This window comes from Dasypus novemcinctus, chromosome 29, assembly GCF_030445035.2.
Source record: "Dasypus novemcinctus isolate mDasNov1 chromosome 29, mDasNov1.1.hap2, whole genome shotgun sequence".
NCBI classification, from domain to species: Eukaryota; Metazoa; Chordata; class Mammalia; order Cingulata; family Dasypodidae; genus Dasypus; species Dasypus novemcinctus.
In genome coordinates, this window is record NC_080701.1 from 21,326,398 (window position 1) to 21,339,482 (window position 13,085).

A 13,085-nucleotide genomic window follows, 5' to 3' on the forward strand; every position below is an offset into this window, starting at 1 on the left:
TCTTACACTCTGGAGCAGTTTTCGTTAGATAACTCAGCCTCTTCAGACAAACGCCCAGTGTTTCAGATGCCCTTTCTCCATTCTTTCACTAAGATGGCATCTGGTTGTATGTGGGGTTTACTGTATTCTCATGGGGTGAGGATGGGTGGTAGTGGTTCCACAGGGTACTTTTTGGATCCTCACTTTATCCGCTGCAGGAGAGCTGCTCTGGGCTGCTCTATGGACTGGGGACCACTGACGTGCAACCGGTCCCATTCCTTGGCATTCTGCCTGTGCCTGTTGCTGAAGACCAGGCCTTGGGTAGCTTGCGGTCCATTCTCTCTTGGCTGAGTCAGGACCTGGCCTCATTTTTCCATCACTTGGTCTCTGTTTGCGCTCCCCAACGCTGTGGGCCCCTGAGGTCTGGCTGTGACTCCAGTGAAGCCAGGCCCAGGCAGTTCCCGTGGTAGCCCTTGACCACACTCCATCTTGCCCCCACCACACTCATCCCTCTCTGGTCAGCTCACTGGTCAGACGCCAACCAACATCTGTGCCCCACCCCGTTCAGGGGCATGCAGGAGAGGCTGGGTTCCTTCCACACCGCAGGGGAACTGAGGGTAGCTTGGGCAAGCTAAACTCCAGCCCTTCCTCTCTCTAGCCACGTCATACTGCTGAGTTTACTCTGATGTGGCCACCCACAGGTGGGGATGGGCAGTCTGTGTTCCCAGGCAGGGTCCTACGTATGAAACGGGTGGGAAAGGCCTCTGTGTTGCGTTTGACTTATCTAACATACCTCCCCCTCCGGGCAGCCCAGAGACAGAACATCAAGATGGATGAACCTCTCCAGTATCTGTCTCCCCTTTCCTTCTCATGGTCCTTTGGGATCAGAAATAGACAGGACTTCCTTCCGCTACAATTCATCTTTCTCCTCTTACCCTAAAGCTTCATGACCTAGTCAGCATGAGCAGAAATGGAACTTGAATGCTTGGAAACAACTTTAGGATCTGAGTCTGAAAGCTTTGTTCCTGTTCTGCTCAATGGGAAAATGGAAGATAATTATTTTTAAAGAAAATCCTCACTCTCAACAAAGCCTTGCTTTTACAACCTTTATCTTCCTACAAAATTCCCATTTATGACTGTGAGAACCTGAATATGAATTTCTTTTTTTTTTTTCCCCCCACAGTCATGCTGTAGCTAGTCTAAAGGCAAATATATATCTCTGGCAAATGCTAACTTTATTTTTTTAATTTATTTTTTTAAGATTTATTTTTTATTTATTTCTCTCTCCTTTCCCATGCCCCCCCCCCACCAGTTGTCTGCTCTGTGTCCATTTGCTGTGTGTTCTTCTGTGTCCACTTGTGTCAGCAGCACCCAGAATCTGTGTCTCGTTTTGTTGCATCATCTTCTGCGTCAGCTCTCCGTGTGCGGCACCACTCCTGGGCAGGCTGCACATTTTTTGCACTGAGCTGCTCTCCTTATGGGGCACACTCCTTGCACGTGGGGCTCCCCTACACGGGGGACATCCCTGCATGGAACGGCACTCCTGGCGCGCATCAGCACTACGCATGGGCCAGCCCATCACACTGGTCAGGAGGCCCTGAGTTTGAACCTTGGACCTCCCATGTGGTAGGCAGACGCCCTGTCCATTGGTCCAAATCCACTTCCCTAATTTTATTTTTATTATTATGTTCTCAAAGTGCTGGGCTCTCAGTAGTTGGGGGCAATTTCAACTTTGATTAATGCCCATTTTACATGTGGAATTTCACAATGCTCAGCCACATCTAGCAACTTCTCCACTTCTCATAGAAGTGTTTCATGAATTATTCTACAACATCTGCCTTGAGCTACTTTCTACTTCCTACTACATTACTTCGGAGATCATAAATCAGATTCTAGTCTTGGAGTTGAATAACTCACTTTATCTCCCCATTATCATATCTCATTAGAGAAACAGCTAAGGGGACCTGGGAAAGGAATCAGAGATGGGTTCCTCAACCACAAGGAGGTGGACAAACAGGAAACTCTACTACAGAAAGTGAACTGACCTCTTAGAAATTTCCTTAACTTCAAATCAATTTGCTGTTGGGATCAAGTATTGGAGAAGCATACCACCCATCCAAAGGGTACAATCAATGGTATTTGGCATAATCACATAGTTGTACTTTATTTTTATTTTTTAAAAGATTTATTTTTTGTTTATTTCCCTCCCCTTCCCCACTCTCCCCACCCCAGTTGTCTGCTCTCTGAGTCCATTCGCTGTGTGTTCTTCTGTGTTCGCTTGTATTCTTGTCAATGGCACCCAGAATCGGTGTCGCATTTTGTTGCATCATCTTGCTGCGTCAGTTCTCCATGTGTGTGGCACCATTCCTGGGCAGGCTGCGCATTTTTCACGCTGGGCGGCTGTCCTTACGGGGAGCTCTCCTTGTGCGTGGGGCTCCCCTACGCGGGGGACACCCCTGTGTGGCACGGCACTCCTTGCACACATCAGCACTGCGCATGGGCCAGCTCCACATGGGTCAAGGAGGCCCTGGGTTTGAACCTTGGACCTCCCATGTGGTAAGCAGATGCCCTATCCATTGGGCTAACTCCGCTTCCCTAGTTGTACCTTTATCACTTCAATCATTATTAGAGCATTTTCATTATTTAAGTAATAATATTAATTAAAAAAGACAAACAAAAAATTCATTACCTCTCAATCTCTCTATATATGCTTTTCTAATATGTATCAATAAAATTCATTTGTTTAAAAAAGTGAAGAAGCCACTTGTGTAAAAAATGTTTAAGGTAATAAAGTATACAATGTTTTTCAGTAAATAGGAAAAAAGTATTGGAGAAGTAGCTTTAGAGCAAGGCCACTGAATTATTCATCAGAGCCACCAAATAAATCTGTGGTATTTTTTCTTCTGATCCAATGCCAACTTACTCCACCAAGTGAAATCAGTCAGACAGACAAGTTCCATCCCGAGTTTAGTACTATTATGTCTGGTAAGGATCATTAAAAATATTATGTAACATTTTATGTAATCTAAGTACCTTTTAAAAATAAATTGAAAATACATTTGAAAAAAAAATTCTGAGGATGTCCTTGCCCTGGGAAACTTAAGAGTCTAGTTGAAGAGGTAAAGTTAAAAGTGAAACAATTAGAAAACAAAACTAAACATTATATTATATAGCACCTTCATAGGAACAAGAGGAATCCAAGAAGGAAGACTAGCCTGAGAAGATTTCATAGAAGACTGGAGAAATGTCTAAATCAGGATAAGCAAGAGAGAGGAGAAATGACATAAGAGGGAAAATAACAATGAAGGCGCAGAGACAAGACTGCCATAAGCTGGGGGCTGAAAGGAAGACTATTTGACAGGAGGAGAGAGCAGATAGAATGGGTTTATAACAGAAAAAGTAAGCCAGACACAGGGGAAGGGGAGAGAAATAAAAAATAAATCTTTAAAAATAAAAATAAAATGAAAAAAAGTAAGCCAGACAAAGGACCATCTAAAAAAATAGAGCTTAGGTAGACAACAGGTGTCATTGTAGGTCCATAAGCATGAAGACAGCTGTATTTTTAGGATGACTGGGGACAAGATGGGCAATAATGTGGGGGTACCTGAAACTGGAGAGCCCATTGTCTGGTTATTCATCTTGATTATGGTAATGGCAGTAGGAGAGAAAGGGAAAAGGCAAGTTCAAGAGAAGTACACAAGACGGAAATCCCTAATAATTGCCTGGATATGGGAAAAGAGAGAAAAGGAACGTAATGATTTTTAATTTTGGAGATAGAAGAATGGTGGTGCCATTGTGGGGAAAAAATTACCTGATTGCAGAGGAGGGCCATGATGAGGACAGAAGTTGGCAGGGGAAGAACCCTGTAGCAGTTTGATATGGTTATGAATTCCAAATATAGATATTGGATTATGTTTATAATCTGAGCTGTAACCTGGGAATGATTGAGTTATGATTAGGGCATTGAGTCTCACCCCTTGGAGGGTGGGGACTCAGATAAAAGGCGTGGCAAAGAACAGAGTTGAGGGTCCTTAATGTTGGAGTTCTGATGTTGGAGTCTGATGCTGAAGTCTTAAGCTGGAGCCCCCGGGGAAAGAGACAGAATCGTTCACCTGATAGTCTACAGCTGACCTTGTGGAGAGAGGCAAAGCCTAGAGAGCCTCATAGTCGACAGCTGACCTTGTGGAGAAAACAGGAGCTGAGCCCAGAAGAACCCAGGAGGCCTGCACTCTCACAGATGTCAGCAGCCATCTTGCTCCAATACGTAAAAATAGACTTTGATGAGAGAAGTAATGTAGGCTTTATGGCCTGGTCTCTGTAAGGTCCTACCCCAAATAAATACCCTTTATAAAAACCAACAAATTTCTGGCATTTTGCATCAGCACCCCTTTTGGCTGACTAATACAAACCCCATCTAAAAGAAGACTGGTTTCTATCGGTTATTTAGAAACTTGACTTCCCAATTGGAACAATCAACATGAACCTGAACAGTGCTAAACACCTTGGTTTTATCTATGTTTTTGTCTACTAGCAACTGAGCCTAGACTTCTTTGGTCACCAGTTAAGCAAATCATAGACAAGGTCCTGCCTACCTCGCCAGATGCATGTGAGGATAGGAAGCTGCTTGGCCCAGCTCTGGTGTTGTATTGTTTTCTTTTTTTTTTTAAAGATTTACTTTTATTTATTCCACACATCCCCACATCTCATTGTTTTACACTTGCTGCGCAAGTTCTTCCGTGTCTGCTTGTCTTCTCTTTAGGCAGCACCGGCACCAATCCTGGGACCTTCCAGAGTGGAAGAGAGGGGCTCGATCTCTTGTGCCACCTCAGCTCCCTGGTCTGCTGTGTCTCCTATTGTCTCTCCTCTGTGTCTCTTTTTGTTGCATCATCTTGCTGCACCAGCTCTCTGCTCAGGCCAGCTCACCACGTGGGCCGGCTTGCCTTTCACCAGAATGCCCCAGGAATTGAACACTGGACCTCCTATATGGTAAATGGGAGCCCAATCATTTGAGCCACATCTGTTTCCCATCATATTGTTTTTATTTTTTATTTTTTTTAAGATTTAATTATTTATTTCTCTCCCCCTCCCCCCCGCTCCAATTGTCTGTTCTCTGTGTCTATTTCCTACTTCTTGTTTCTTCGTCCACTTCTGTTGTTGACAGCAGCACAGGAATCTGTGTCTCTTTTTGTTGCATCATTTTGTTGTGTCAGCTCTCCGTATGGGTGGCGCCATTCTTAGGCAGGCTGCACTTTCTTTCGCGCTGGGCGGCTCTCCTTACGGGGCGCACTCCTTGCGCGTGGGGCTCCCCTACGCGGGGGACACCCCTGCATGGCACGGCACTCCCTGCGTACATCAGCACTGCGCATGGGCCAGCTCCACATGGGTCACGGAGGCCTGGGGTTTGAACCGCGGACCTCCCATGTGGTAGACGGACGCCCTAACCACTGGGCCAAGTCCGTTACCCTCATATTGTTTTTAAATCTCTGCTCCACTATTTTCTAGCCATGTGGAAAGTTACCTATACCTCTCTGTGCCTCAGTTTCCTCATCCATAAAAACGGGGATATTAATATCTACTTCATAAAATAATAAACTATCTCACAACATAATGTATGCTGAGGACTTGATATAATGCCCGGCTTTTAATAAGGACTCAACAAAGGTGAGCTATTTATTATCTCAATCAAATAAAGCAGTAAGTACCAAAACAATTTACAAATTGCAAAGTTTAAACAAAGGCAAGGTATTTTGTAGAGGAGGTGGGGCAGATTGGAAAAGGCACTGGACTTGGAGTCTTGGCGCTAAGCTACATCCAACACCAGTTAGCTTTCTACTCAGAGAAGCCTTTTCACCCCTTCATCTCAGTGTCTCCATGCACTTAATGTAGATGATAATACACGTCTCACCGACCACAGGGTTCTGAGAATAAAAAGGTGGCTCGTGGGAAGCTATCTTGTAAACTATAAATGCTTCACAAAGGAAGGGTATTAATAAGTTATCATCACCATTAATATTATTAAAGGCCCATGCCTCATTTATGTGTGGTGGCCAGAATGAAAACTCAATTCAGTGGATGTGCTTTCCCCATGCCTCGAAACAGCGTTGCCTCCAGCCTTGTTTGCACAGGGTCCATGATTTCATCACCACGGGCTGTCCAGGAGCCCCCCGAAGAGAAGTGAGGACTTGAGTTACTTTACACTGGCCTGGGCTTTGGTGATGGGTGGCAGGAGCTCCATGAATAGACTCACTATTGAGCTTTATATATTTATTATTCATCTGGCTTAAGGCGATCCACAAGGTGGAGGTGGGGTCTGATGGGCTGAAGGCTGGTCAACTGGACAACTGAGAAGTTCTACCTCGAATCAATCCTTTCAGAAAAAGCCCTCATTTCTGAAGAAAGTCCACCCCAAACTGTATCTCCCCAAAGGCAAACCCCAACCCCCCTCGCCTCCTGGCCCAGCAATGCTGCGTCCTTAGTATGGATGGCTCGTAAGAAAACAACGCTTTGAAAGGCAGGGCAGCAACAAATCCTGATCTGACCTCAACCTGCTCCTGAAGCCGCGGGATCATTTCCCCCCGGTGCACATCAATCTCAGCTCCCAGGGCTGGCAGGGTGGGAGCAGAGTTCACCACGCCCTTCAATCAAGGGTGGTGCTTTAGGCAGCTGGGACGGACCATTCATTACGTGAACTCATTAAGTGTCTGTTTCTTCGGTCTCTTTGTGTTGACTCACGGAACTTAGTTCCATAATGGTCTTGGACCAGAGGGAAACAAAGATTTTCCCTTGACGTCACCTTCCTCTGGTGTAGAAGGACAGCACTTGCAGCCCAGCCCCCCTTGATCCCTTCCTTCCTTGTTTATTTGTGTATTTTTAACTTTTTGGAGATGATGTTCATTTACCAACAAGCTCAGATTGGGCATTCAAATCTGATTTGTTGCTGGCAGAAAGGGCACAAGCCTCATAACTGCTGCTATGGATATCTCGACTTGGATCCACCTTGCGTGGCCATTGTGCAATACCTGAGCTGTGGGGCCAAGCTGAAGAGAGGGGAACATTTTCCTGGTACAAGATGACAGCTCCATAAACCAAGGCCAGTCCTTGGCCCCATTCCTTCTTGCCTGTGGCAATAGTAGTCGATGGAACTGGCTGCGGTTCGAGCTCAGGTCTTGGGGTTCCACAGCTTCTGGCTCCCAGCCCGGCCCCCAAACTTCCAGTAACCCTTATATGATCAGCCTCTGGGAATAAAGCACACTTAGAGGGTCTGAAAAGTAAAATGTTACTATGGTACATTTCAGAATGTGGAGCTTTCACTTTCACTCAACAGAACACTGAGGTGAGATTTGGAAATTATCATTGCAGCACACTTTTAGTGCTATTAATATGGATTTAAAAGGCAGGGAACGACTAGATTGGTTCAAGCCACTAAATTGCAACTGACACGGTTAACCCTCTCCAAATCTTTTATTTAGTCAGGATAGGGGTCGGAAATCTGCCCTCTACTCTAAAAGCACAGACTCTTTTTTTTCCTTTTAAGTGCATTAAATTCAAAGGAAAAAGCTATTTGCATTTTGCATTTATCTCTGTTTAAATGGACTCACCGCATTAACATCTGATTTAATTATTTTCCAGCAGCGTACCTGGGAATGAGGCCGCGGTTTTCAGTTTCCAGCAGGGCTGCCCAGCAGCCTTCATTTGGGTAGAGAAGTAGAGTTACTCAAATAATTTGTAAGATGATCCTATTCCTCCTTGCATTAAGTTGGTTTTCACTGAGGGAAACTGCACCTCTTTGACTTGGAAAATAATTACCTTGTAAGAATTAAAAACTCCGAGAGATGTTAGCACACAACTTTGGCCACGGAAGAAAAAAATAAGCTCTTTCATCTCAAGGTTGCCATTGAAGACTCTTGGCTCTGCCTTCCCCACGAAGGCAGAGAAGCAGATTTCTGCAGAGGCAAATTTATCCAGAAGTACAAACTCTTCAGCAACCCCAGCCCAGGAGTCACGAGAGGATAAACCCATCATCCATTCATTCTTTTGACTCTAAAAGAGGGCAGTTGGGTATCATGAGAATTTGGTCACGTGCCCTCCTCTACCTCTGCCATCTGAATACCCTCTCCTTTCAGGCCAGACAGGAAGAAGAGAGCTGGGAACGCTGACTTCAGTCACCTCAGCCATATCATTAGTGACTACCAGAGGGAAGAGTTCCTCCTCATCCTCCCTTCAGTTTGCTTGAACTGTCATGGCTTTAGGTAAAGTAGTTGGATAATTTCAGGCTTAAAAAGGGAAGGAGCGGCTCCGCCTCCCTTCCCACTGTGGTTGGGAGTTTATTATTTATGGTGCATTGAAAAAAGCCTCAGGCTGAAGGCTGCCTGAGAACTGTCTTCAATCCCATTTGGGTAATTGGCACTTAGGGTCTATGCAAGGAAAACCCAGATACCAGTCAGTAAATCCTCATCACAGTCTAGCATCCTATGTATGTGAAGTAACTTGAGAAGCTTTTCTCGCTTTCCTGGGTCCTAAAGATCTATCACCAACAGACACAGGCACTGAACTAATGAGGCCAGCAGAGGCAACCCATTGGAAAGGTTTTCCCTCATTGGGGGTTGAGTCCCTCTGGTCAGCAGAGCTGGGCCTGGGGTCTGGTGTCACCAGATGACCTCCTCCAAAGACGGAATGTCACCTGGAAGTTTTGCCCTGCCTCCCGCCATCCCAGAGTACCCTGCAGTATTTCAGGCCCTTGAACTTGGTAGTTTGGACTCCTGCTGCTCCCTGTCCTCTATCTTTCACCCTAGACAGCACTGACCTACCCTCAGGGACAGGTCCTACAGGTGGCCTACAGATCAGTCTCTATTTCACTAATGTTTATGAGATAGTTGTATTAGTCAGAAGAGGTTAAGTTGTGCTAAGATAACAAATTAACCCTCAAATCACAAAGTTGAACAAAACAAAGATTATTTCTTGCTTATTGTTGTGGTTGAAAGTGGTATGTACCCCAGAGAAATAAGTTCTTAAATTTAATCCATTCCTGTAGGTGTGAATCCATTGTAAGTAGGACATTTTGATGAGTTTCCTTTGGTTAAGAAGGTGTAGCCTGCCTCAGTCAGGATGGGTTTTAATCCTATTATTGGAGTCCTTTACAAGCAGAATGAAATTCAGACAGTAAGAGAGAAAGCTACAGGAGCCTGCTTGCTATGGAACCTAGAAGAGAAGAGAAATACCATGTAAGATGCCACCACTTTGCCATGTAACAGAGGCCCCAAGGATTACTAGCAGCCAGGCCCAGAACATGGGTCTTTGGGAAAAGCACATCACCTTAATGATTAGCCTCAAATTGTAAGCTAATAAATTCCCATAGTTAAAGCATGGTATTTCCTTTAGCAGACCAAGAAACTAAAACCCTTATGCTACACGTCCATTGCAGGTCAAGTTTGGGCTGCGTTTGTAGGGGGAGTTCTGCTCTGTGTACCAGCTTTGCAAGCATCAGGCTCTACCTTCTGTAGCTGCAACATCTAGAACATCTAGAACACATGATTCCTGTGGCCTCTTTCACATGCATGTGAAAGATAAGAGACCTCTCACCTGCTCTTCAATGCTTCATTCCAGGAGATAGAGACATCACTTCCACTCAGTCCCATTGACCTAAACTGGCGACATGACCCTGCCTACCGCAAGAGAGGCCTAGAAAGTATAGTCTCCCATGTGCCTGGAAGAGAGGAGAATCAGACACTGGTGAGCTCTAGCAACATCTACTACAACGCCTATGCTTTTGTTTCGGTCGTGAATTATTTATTTCCTTGATATAATGAATAAACACCGGCAGACCTCTCCCAAAGCAATACAGATGTTTCCTGAATCCCAGTGAGTTTCCCCTGTGGCCTCAAACACAGAGGGTTTGGAGAGTCTTTTTTTTTTTCACCCCCTGAAGAGGTCCCAGGCCAAAAGGGTTTGGAGGAGCACTGTTCTAGAGAGCCAAACTACATGGCAGCAGCTAAGAAACCCTGAAGAGGGGGGCCAGGGGACATTACACAGCCTCCGGTTAATTGACCCAGTGGCAGTCTGTGGTCCCTTGCACCCACAGGCACACACACTCAGCCTTAGTTTCAGTGCAGAATTCATCCTAGCATGGCAGGCTGGGCCAGTTCTGAAATGCCAGGGTTTAACTTACGGGAACAGAAACCACATCAAAAAGCCAGTCACGTGACTGGTGCTCCAAGGCACCCGAACCCCAAGTCCTGAAATGTAAAGTGTATTCTTCCCTGGGAATTAAGAACACGTGGTCCCAGTCCTAAGTATAGCCTAGCCTTCAAGTGTTTTTAATTAGCGACTGAGACACTGGACTTTAGTGGCCAGAGTAGGGCTGGCTCTGAGCTGGAGGCCATGTGTACTGTGGCCCACTGCTAGAGAACTTAAACGACCTGCACACAGTAGGTACTCATAAAGGTTTTCCTTTATGATGAGGGTGGTGTGTCTTATGGCTAGAGGGGTAAATCTCAGCTGAATTTACTCTGCTGGTTCTTTTGGCCAGAAAAATCTGGTCGTTTTCAGGATCTGAGAGTCAATGCCAGCAATTATTAGCAATGAGAATATTTGCCATTTACCGAATGCCTACTAAGTTTGAGGTACTGTTCAAAAGCACTTTTTTAAACATGTATTATTTCCTTTAATCCTCACAACTACCAATGAGGTAAGTGCTATTACTTTTTTTTAGTCAAATGAAGAAACTAAGGCTCAAAAAGTTTTAAACAACTTGTCTAAAAATCACAAATTGAAGAAGTAGAGAGCTGGGTTCTAACACAGCAGCAAAGTCTACATATGTTTGGAAATAATTTCCTTTTAACAATTGCTATAATAGAAAAATGAAGGGGAAAAAAAACAAAAAACCCCAAAGAAGACTAAAATAAGCATCCCTGGTAATCCACTGTCTAGAGATATTTGCTCTCCCAATTTGGTGAATGTCCCTCCTGGACTTTTTCTGTTCATGTGGTACTCACATGTGAGTGAGCTTCCTTCGACTACACCAATTCTTGGCCTGGATCTGCCTTACAGCATCTCAACATCCCACAGAACCATTTCCCAAAAGTCCATATTCAAACACCAAAAAGAAATACCAGGGCAGCGGACGTGGCTCAACTGATAGAGCATCTGCCTACCATATGGAGGGTCCAGGGTTCAAACCCAGGGCCTCCTGACCCGTGAGGTGAACTGGCCCACGTGCAGTGCTGCCGTGCCATGCAGGGCACCCCTGCACGGGAGTGCCCCACGCACAAGGAGTGCACCCATAAGGAAAGCCACCCTGCGTGAGAAAAGCGCAGCCCGCCCAGGAGTGGCGCCGCACACATGGAGAGCTGACGTGGCAAGATGACGCAACAAAAAAGAGACGCAGTTCCTGGTACTGCAGGATAATCCAAGCGGACGCAGAAGAACACACAGTGAATGGACACAGAGAACAGACAATGGTGGGGGGGAAGGGGAGAGAAATAAAATAAATCTTAAAAAAAAGAAATACCAAATAATGTAGATTTTACTGAAATGTGTGTGCAAACCTGGAAGAGATCCCTGAAGCCCACAGAGCAAAATTATTCCCTTCCCACCTTTTTAAAATAACTCATCCTCCCTACTTTCTCTCCTTCAGACACCTCTTCCTTTTCTTAGGCAAAATAGTTTTTCTCTCTCTCTCTTTTTCTAATTTGCACCCTCACCAATCACCCTGCTCAGGATCTACTTTTCTTCATGGCAGGGGTAAGGATTGTGAATAAGAAATAATTTTACTCTTGTCCCTCTCACACATATTTTCTTACACACACAAAAAAGGGAGCTTGTACTGTTTAGCACCTGTGATGGCCACTTTTATGTGTCAACTTGGCTAGGTCATGGTGTCCAGTTATTTGGTCAAACTCTGGCATAGATGTCGTCGTGAAGGTGTTTCGTAGGTGTGACTCGCATCTGTGATCGGTTGACTTGAAGAAGGAGATGCCCCTCCATAATATGAGTGGGCCTCGGCCAATCCATTGGTTGCCTTGAGAGCAAAGAACCCAGGGTGCCTGAGAGAAGAAAGTCCACCTCAAGACTACAATAGCATTTCCCCTCAGAATTTCCAGCCTACTGGCCTCCCTATGGGTTTCAGACTCAAAACTTCAACATTGACTCTTATGGAATTTTCTGCCTGTGGGGTTCCCCTAAAGATTTCAGACTTCAGACTCAAGGCGACAACATCTCTCTTCCCAGAATTCCCACCCCATCAGCCCACTGTGGACCTCAAACTTGTCAGCCCCCACAATTGCATGAGCCAATTCCTAAAAATCAATCTCTTTTATGTAAATACACACACACACACACACACACATTCTGTTGGTTTTGTTTCTTTGGAGAACCATGACTGATACAGTACCCAACTTCTTTTTTCCTCAAGAGTATATTATGTTATGTGGGAGAAATCTTAAAATTCTGCTTGTGATTATTTTATTTGATTAATGAGAATGGAAAAGCAGGTGTCAGCCTGTGCACTGAGAAATTTCAGAGAGAACACTTGGAGAAGAGTCATAAAAGTCATCCTGACTATATTTAGGTTAGCTATTCAATATGTTTTTGGTTAAAGTATACTGTGTAACAGAGAAAAATGTTGAATAGGTCACCAAGACCTGACCAGATAAATGCATCATTTCTACTATTAGTCAAACTCTGTTTATGAAAGAAAAAGCAGAAGTGGCGGTCATAGTTAGACTCTATTTCCCCCCACATTATGCTGCTGACTTATTCTTCTGACCATGTCTTTGGAGTCAATAAGCCATTAAGAGACAAAATTTCCATCTCATTTCTGATGAAACACTCTTGGAGAGGTTCACCAGCTAAGGTCGGGAAAAAGAGCCGAGCGCCAGTTGGGGAGTGGAGCTGCTGTTATACATTCCATTTGTCAACATTTGGGGTCTTCAGACTTTTTTGATCACGGACCATGTGCTGGATTAAAGATGGCCACACATTTTTTGACATACTCCTCACAGCAAGGTGGGGTGTGTGCCTCCCCCCCCTTGAATCTGGATGGGCTCTTGGGTTGCTTGAACCAATAGAACATATGGAAGTGATACTATGGCCTTTTCTTGCCCAGGCAG